This window comes from Sturnira hondurensis, unplaced genomic scaffold, assembly GCF_014824575.4.
Source record: "Sturnira hondurensis isolate 20B ecotype Veracruz unplaced genomic scaffold, ASM1482457v3 Scaffold0006496, whole genome shotgun sequence".
Taxonomy (NCBI): Eukaryota; Metazoa; Chordata; class Mammalia; order Chiroptera; family Phyllostomidae; genus Sturnira; species Sturnira hondurensis.
In genome coordinates this window covers 23566528-23575337 of record NW_028079127.1, presented here as the reverse complement: position 1 = coordinate 23575337, position 8810 = coordinate 23566528, and the positions used below count along the sequence as shown (strand labels likewise).

Genomic DNA, 8810 nt, shown 5'->3' with positions numbered 1-8810 from the left:
AAGAATATCTTCAGAGCAAGGGATCCCAGACCTACACAACCCCCCAACCCCACCCTCAGCACAGAGTTCCAGTTCCAGGAAGATAAGTCCCCACAACTTCTGGATGCAAAAACCAATAGGGATGAATTGGTGGAAGAAACTTCCGGAGCCCCAAGCAATTCCTCTTAAAGAACCCACACATGGACTCACCTACTCAGACTCACTCCCTCTGAGCTCTGGCAATGTGAAAGCACCTTGAAAGGCACCAGTGGAATACAGGGAGAAACTGAAGTGTCTGGCATCAAGGCGAGCAGAGGCTGTTGTCCCTTTTCTAAACCCTCTCCCTACAGAGCCACAGAGCCAGCAAGCTGGTGCCATATATGAGACTCCGTCACTTGGCTAACAGTGTTTGACTGCCTTGGAGATCCCCAGTCACTCCACCCCACCCAACTTATGGGCCTATAGAAGTTGCTACTTCATACGAGTGGCTGATCTTGGCTCATGCTGCACAACTTCCCGATTCCTCTCAAAAAAGCAACAGCTGGCCTCAGTCAGGTTCATGTCTGGCACTAGGAACAGCCACAGAGATTCACAGCTTGGTTTCACTTGGGAATCTTTAAGCCCAACACAAGTAGCAGCCATCTCCAATTGCTTTATGGCTCAAGCAAGGTGGCCCTGGGAAAAACATGTGTGGGGGCTGACCTTGGTCTGCACCACCTGGGAAACCCCAGGAACAGCACACCCAGTGGACAGCCACAGACCACATCAGAACACCAACACCCTACCCCTGTGCAGCTAATACTCCACAGAGGGCAGAGGTTTGTGGTCAGTGGTCACAGTCAATTCTTACAGTTGACTGGCCAGGGTAAATCTCTCCCATTGGTCAGCCAATAACAACCAAGGGCCAATTACAACAGGAGGGTGTACTCGGGCCACACAAAGGACACACCTCAAGTACCCAACTTGGGTGATAGGGGAGGTTGTGCCACTGGACCCTACTAGAGACCTACTGCACTAGGCCACACTACCAAGACATGGAGTCAAAGCAGCTCTACCTGATACATAGACACAAACAAAGGAAGGCTTCCAAAACAAACAAACAAACAAAACCAAAGAAACAGGACCCAAATGAAAGAATAGATCAAAACTCCAGAAAAAGAGCTAAACAAAATGGAGATAAGCAATCTATCAGGTGAAGAGTGAGATAAGCAATCTATCAGGTGCAGAGTTCAAAACATTGGTTATAAGAATGCTCAAGGAACTTAGTAAGGACCTCAACAGAATTAAAAAGATCCAGTCAGAAACAAAAGATACACTAATGAAAAATAAAGAACAATTTACAGGGAAACAATAGTAGAGTGGATGAAGCCAAGAAGCAAGTCAATGATATAGGACATAAGGACATGAAAAACAACCAATCAGAACAAGAAGAAAAGAGAATCCAAAAACAAGCACAAGATAAGGAGCTTCTGACACAATTTCAAGTGTTCCAACATTGGCATTAAAGGGGTGCCAGAAGGAGAAGAGAAAGAGCAAGAAATTGGAAATCCATTTGAAAAAATAAAGAAAGAAAACTTCCTTGATTTGGTGAAAGAAATAGACGCAGAAATCCAGGAAGCACAGAGAGTACCAAGGAAATTGGACCCAAAGAGGAACACACCAAAGCACATCATCATCAAGTTACCCAAGATTAGAGAAAAAGAGAGAATCTTAAAAGCAGCAAAAGAAAAGCAGTTAGTTACCTACAGGATAATTCCCATAAGACTGTCAGCTTATTTCTCAAAAGTAACTTTGTAAGTTAGAAGGGATTGGCAAGATATATTTAAAAATCATGAAAAGCAGAGGCTTATGGCCAAGATTGCTCCACCCAGGAAAGATATTATTTAGAATTGAAGGGTGGATAAAGAGCTTCCCAAGTAAGACAAATCTAAAGAAGTTCATAATCACCAAACCATTATTATGTGAAATGTTAAAGGGACTTATTTTAGAAAAAGAAGACCAAAACTGTGAAGAATAAAATGGCAAAAATACATACCTATCAACAATTGAATCTAAAAAATAAACCATCTAAACAAGAAGTACAGAGACAGAATCATAGATATGGAGAGGGCTTTGATGGTTGAAAGATGGGAGGAGATTATGGGGAGAATGGGTGAGGAGGTGAAAGGATTAAGAAGTACAAATAGATAGTTACGGAATAGTCATGGGGATGTAAAGTACAGTATAGGAAATCGAGTAGCCAAAGAACTTATATGTATGACCCATGGACATAAACAATAATGTGGGAATTGCTTGGGGGAGTGGAGGGTGTTGGGTGAGGGGTGCAAATGGGGAAAAATCAGGATAACTATAATAGCATAATCAATAATGCATATATTTTTAAATGGTCAAATTAATGAATTTTCTTGAGTTGCAGATCATAACTGCTTTATAAATGGTCAAGACACATGTATAAACAAAATTGCAGATGCTTTTGGAAGCACTTTAAGATAATACACATGGCCCTGGCCAGGTAGCTCAGTTGGTTAGAGCATCATCCCAATATGCCAGGTCTGTGGTTTTGATTGCCAGTCAAGGTACATACGAGAAGCAACCAATGAATACATAAGTAAGTGGAACAATAAATCAATGTCTCTATCTATCTATCTATCTATCTATCTATCTATATTTCTATATCTCTATCCCTCTTTCTCTCTCTCTTTCTCTTTGTCTGTCTCTCTCCCTCTCTCCCTCTCTTAAATAAATTAAAAAATTTTAAAGATATAACACACAATACATATTTGACAGTATTATGTTTATCTCTCTGGTATACTAAGAATACTCAATTTGTTGTACACTATAAGTTTAGCCTTTGATAACTATGGCCTGGCTAGATCACAAAGTGGAATCTTCAAAGTTTTCTCAATAGGCTTTAGTCTAAATAACACAATAACATCGTGTGCTCCAAGTTGGATACATTACTTTTTCTCATGTAATTAGTATCAGCAGTCTCTTGTACTGGCATTGTGTCTTGGTCATGAGTTATTCTCTCAAAACCATTTCTTACAATGAAATATGAAAGTAAGTTTTCCCAATGCAAAGAAAATATTCTAGATCAATAACAGAGGCAAAACCATAGGTGTTTCAGGACATTTTTGAAGACAATTTTCAATAATCCTCTAAGATCCTTTTTGTTTAACAGGGCTTTTTTCCTTTTTCCCAACTGTGAAGTCATTGCCCTCTTCTGCACAACTAATTTTTTTCAAAAATAAATTTTTTTGAAAACTAAAAATGAATCTGCCTTTTGACCCAGCAATTCCACTGCTGGGATTATATCCTAAGAACCCTGAAACACCAACCCAAAAGAACCTATGTGTGGGGGATCTCCACCCACAGAGCCCCACCTCTCTGGCTGCCATGGCTGCCAATAAGTCTACCAAGACGTGATCTGCTTGGGGAAGAAAGATGGCTGATCTCTCAAAGGAGAAGGGCCTTGAGCCTGTTCCTCAATGGGCTTTTATTGGGTTCAATTTGCACAGGAATACAGGTGAAGCTCATCAATCATTGGCAGGCAGTAATGATCAAACAATAGATAACACTCAAAGAACTATGAGGGCTTATTCTGAGTTAGGGTCAGTTAGCTAAAGGGCCATAAAACTTTGGGAAACAAACTCTTTTTTTTTTTTTTGCTGGGACCCTTATCAGAAATTGAGGGCATTCTTAGCAAAGCAAGTTTCACAGGATTTTATGCATTCTTTATTAGGCCTGATCATCCTGGGGAACCTCCTGTTCCTGCCCAGGGCTGCACCACCCTGCAACTTTGTTTCAGGCTTAAGTCAGGCAGGAGAAGTAAGGCAGCCAAGAGATTAGGAGACTTCTTGCTGACAGCATGAGGCCTCAGGCTAAGTCAAAGCCAATGGATGAAGGTCCATCACCCCCTTTTTCTAAGGTCCCCCAAGTCCTTCCCTGATGGCCCCATCATGACTATACCTGTCTTATATCATCCCTCCCTTGAGGAATCTTATCTGTCATTGGCTAACCAGTCATCTGCCTGGGGCCAAGTAGGGTGCAGTAAAGTGGGCAGAGGCAGGCCCCTGACAGTAAGATCAGCTTTGTCTCCTTAGTGGCTTATGTTCTTGAGGTCTCTTTACTCAGTCTTAGCTGTGAGGGGTTACAGCTTCTGAAACCAGGCAGGGCGGTTCCCAACACCCACGCACCTCAATGTTCATAGCAGCACAATTTACAATAGCCAAGTGCTGGAAGCAACCTAAGTGCCCATCAATAAATGAGTACCACCATTTGTAAAAAACTATAGTACATTTACATGATGGCAGCTGAAAGAAAGAAGGAGCTTCTACCCTTTGTGACAGAATGGATGGAACTGGAGTGCATTATGCAAAGTGAAATAAGCCAGGCAGTGAGGGACAAATACCATATGATCTCACCTACAAGTTGAAATGAATCAACAAAAGAAAAAAGCAAGCAAAATATAACCAAAGACATTGAAATTAAGAACAAATTGACAGTAACCAGAGGAGAGGTGGGAGGGGATAATGGGGGAAAAAGAGGGAAGGGTTTTCAGGAACAACTATAAAGGACACATGGACAAAACCAAGAGGGGGTGGAAGCAGGGGAGGGAGGCGGGGATGGCTGTGGGGGGGACTGGTGGGTGGTAAATGCTGACAACTATAACTGAACAACAATAAAATAATGTTTAAAAAAAGAAAACAAAACTTTTTATTGATATAGAACTATTTGGGATAAACCCGAGAAACAATGGAATGTTGGGTCTCTCCTCAGGTAGTTTCTTCCTCTTTTAACTGCATTTAACTACTGTCTATCAATAATCACAGCCAAGTTCTTCCTTCAAATGATTGACAACCATCACTGAAAAAAGCTCTTCAATAAAAGCTGACTGATCAAATGGAGTCTTCCCGTAATGCTTCCAAAACTGCCATCCAGAGCTGCCTCTCTTGCTCTGGATGTTCTCAGAAACATCTTGTTAGCTTCTTTAAGGGTGGCTGATACTCTGTAGCCTACACCACTCAGTGGCTCCTTTTCCAGATAGTCATAGCTGTCTTCCCAGTCACCAAATTCCTCTCCCTTTGTTACGGAACAGACCCAGGAAGGGGGGCGAATGATATACTATTACTGAATGAACCCAATCCTGTGCTCCGGGCACCGCCCCCATACTAAGTTCACCTTGCCCACCACCAGGGAAAGATGTCTCTCAATGTCAGAGATTGGTGAAAAGGGAAGGGATTATTTATTTAAAAGGTTATACAGACTTTGGGTAATGACTTAATGTCTTCATTAAAAACATTAAAATCCTTTAGAATACCCACAGACGCACACAGTCCTTTCTTCTCCCCTTTGCCCAGTCCAGGGTACCATATCTCAGGAAAAGAAGTAGAAGTCTGTGATTCAGGCAGCTCCCTGCTTCTGGCACCATCAGCTGCATCACCACCATGATCTCCAGTTAATCCAAAACCATGTGGCACCTTCTCATAGCCCACCAGCAAGAGTTCTTTCACCACTTTTCTCCCAGGCAAAGTCTCTCCTGCTTCGTAAGCCACATGGCAAAAAGGGAGCACCCTAAAACTCCACTGTCCCAGCTTTAGCCAAAGCTTCATGGTCCCAAAAAGCCCCAGCATGTCTGCTGCATTGGGGTTTAAATCCCAGCACCAATATTCCACTGCAGCCCCATTTCCAACTCCTCCCACAATCAGTTACACCTACCAGCATTCCCATATTCTTCCAGCTTTACTGGGATACCACAGTAAGTCTGGGCAGGTGTGGCCCCATGGCATGGAGCCAATTATCTCCAAGCTTCCATGCAGGTGCTGCAAGCAGGGGGAGTGCCTCCCAGTTACATCCTGGGTAGAGTTCACTCCCATCCCCCTGGCTCAAAGCATGGCCACAGCTATTTAACATATCTATGAAACCACTTAAAGGTTATAGATATGTTAAATGACCATGCCAGAAGTTAACTGCAAAGCTGTTGCTGTACAAAACAACTCTCAATGGCCCTGCTCCATGCATCCCATCCCCCAGCTCAGACTTTCGGGGATGAGGACATTCTATATACATATTTTTTCTACTATTTCCTGGACATCCTGAGTTCTGGATCCCATTACAAATCCCCATTATGCCCCCCACCCCCCTTGGCTGCACCCTGTTACACCTTGTGCTTGCATTCAAGTCAGGAACCCAGATGTGGCCTGCCTGCTGCCCAGGGCTGGGGTCTTTAGCATGGCCTTCTTTACCCTCTGGCTCTACCATTGGCTGCGCTCCCTCCTCTTCCATTGGACTTTCCTCCTCAACCTGTGGCAGGGCCCATTGATGGAAGGGTTCGTGATGGCTCTGGTTCCTATTGCTTACCACCATCTGCAGGAGATCACTCTAACCAGGCATTGCATCCATCTATAGGTCATTGCACTCTTCACACAGCTCAACGGCTCATGCATTTCTGACATTGATCATGTGGCTCCACCTCTTGCAAGGCGTTTTCCAGCCATTTGTACTTTCTATGTTATGAACTGATTGTTCATTTGCTCATTTTTCTGTTGGATTGTGCCTTTTTATTGGCTTGTGGGAGTCCATATATTCTGTATATTGAACTTTTCTTATATGCTTTTTCATTATTTACATGTCTTTTAATTTTATTTTATCTTTGTCATGTTAAAATTGTTTGTGTTGACATCAAATTTGTTGTCAATTTATTCCTGTATATTTTTCTTTATGTGTTTTGTTTAAAATCTTTCCCCTCACAAATCAAGACAAGAAAGCCACCTTTGAGCCCATTGCCTCAGCAAATTGCTCAGCTTCTGTCTAGCAGTTGAGCTCAAGATTCAGGACCCAAAAGATATCCCACCCCATCCCCAAGGGAATTGGCCCTTCAGCATTCTGTACTCAGATCTGATGATCCTCTCAGGCCTTTGTGGGTTCTAATCTTCAAGCTGCCTTCAGGCCCCCAAGTTTCTTCATGACAGCATTCAGGTATGACCTAAGCCCCTGAGACTCCCTGGCAGGCTTTGGACTCCAAGTTCCATCTGATTTCACCCTAACCTGTTCTCTGAACCTTGAGGTCTAAATATCCACACGGATTGAGAGGGCCCTGGCCTGGAAAATCTTCTCATGTGACCTGATGCCATTCAGATCTGTTTTCAACCAAGCCACCTGGGTGAAATTCTCTCAGAGCTTAAAGATGTTTCAGAATGTGGAGAAGTTAGAACAGGAACATTAAAACGAGAACACAGCTTTCTGGTCAGTGATACTAACAGTTACTTTAAGGAGCATTGTAGGCTCTGCTGTTTTGAGTCTGCTCTGAGGGAAGCTGTTGAAAGGACTTCATTGACAGAGGTTGAGACTTGGGCTGCTAAAGCCTTCTTTTAGTGACTAAAGAGATCTGGAATTGGAAATAGTGAAGATAATGAGGAGAATCCTAATGTGCTCTGTTTGGAGCGAGGCATTGTCAGACAAAGATATTAAAGCTACCACAATAACTGCACTCTGAGTGGTAAACACTTGAAATTAATGGAAAGATTCTCATCACAGAAATAGAGATTATAAAATATTAAAATATGATATCAGACATTAAAATTCGCTGGATGAATCTCAATAGCAGGACAGAGGTGACAGGAGAGATCAGTGAACTTGAAAATAGGTCATTAGAAATTATACTATTTTAAGAACAGAAAAGGAGGGAAAGACTGAAAAGATAAAGAGAGCCTCAGGGGTCTGTGGGATAATTTAAAGAGCTAAATGTGTGTCATTGGATTCCCAGAAGGAGAAGAGAGAGATATCAATGCACAAAAACAATATTTAAAGAAACAATGACAAAAAAGAAAAAACAAAAACAAAGAAAAAATAAATAATGGCCAAAAATGTCTCAAATTGGGAACAGACATAAATGTATAGATTCAAGAAGTTCATAGAAAAATAAACAGGATAAACTCAAAGAAACTAGTCCCAGATACATCAAACTAAAATTCGTAAAATCCAAATGTTAAGAAAAAAATCTTGAAAGCACTAGGAAAAAATAGCATAACTTTTATGAAGAACAATAATTTGAATGATCACAGAGGCCAAACATAGTGAAACAACATTCTTTAAGTGCAAAGACCTCCCAATTCTGTATCCCCTGAAAATGTCCTTCAGGGATGAAGGCAGAATAAAGACATTCTGAGAAAATGGAAAACAAAGAAAATTATCGCCTGCAGACCTGCTTTAAAAGAAATAATAAAATAATGCCCTGGCTGATGTGGCTCAGTGGATTGAGTGCCGGCCTGTGAACTGAAAGGTCACTGGTTCAATTCCCAGCCTGGGCACATGCCTGGGTCGTACACCAGGTCTCCAGTAGAGGGGCGTGCAAGAGGCAACCATACATTGATGTTTCCCTCTCTTTCTCCCTCCCTTTTACTTTCTATTAAAAAAAAGAATAAGAAAATAAAAGAAAGAAATAGTAAAATTATTTCTTCAGGCTGGAGAGAAATAGTACCACTTGGAAACTGGAAACATCAAGAATGAAGGAAGAGCAGGCTCTCTCCATCTCTTGAGCACACTCTTGCTTTTCAATTCCCTTTCTTCCCTCAAGGCACATACCTTTGTTTTCTTTCTCCTAAGCTCCAAGGGACCTTCTTTTGTCTCTGTAAACTGTTTCTGAGTCCATGCACCAAGCTGGCTCACTTCTTCTACCTCTATGACTTTCTAAATAAACCTTTACTTGTTTTAAAAAAAAGAATAACAGAAAAGCAACAAAAATGCAAATATCTGTATAAACAGGAAAAGGTCTTCTGCTTTTAAGTTCCTTAAAGTATGTATGACTAGTGAAAGCAAAAATTTTAATAGTA

The 8810-nt window shown here is 41.7% G+C and overlaps 1 pseudogene; it reads right to left on the bottom strand.

Moving 5' to 3' along the window:
* Positions 1-4798: 4798 nt before the first annotated feature.
* LOC118989615 (EP300-interacting inhibitor of differentiation 1-like) lies at positions 4799-6434 on the bottom strand (annotated as a pseudogene).
* Between the last annotated feature and the right edge of the window lie 2376 nt (positions 6435-8810).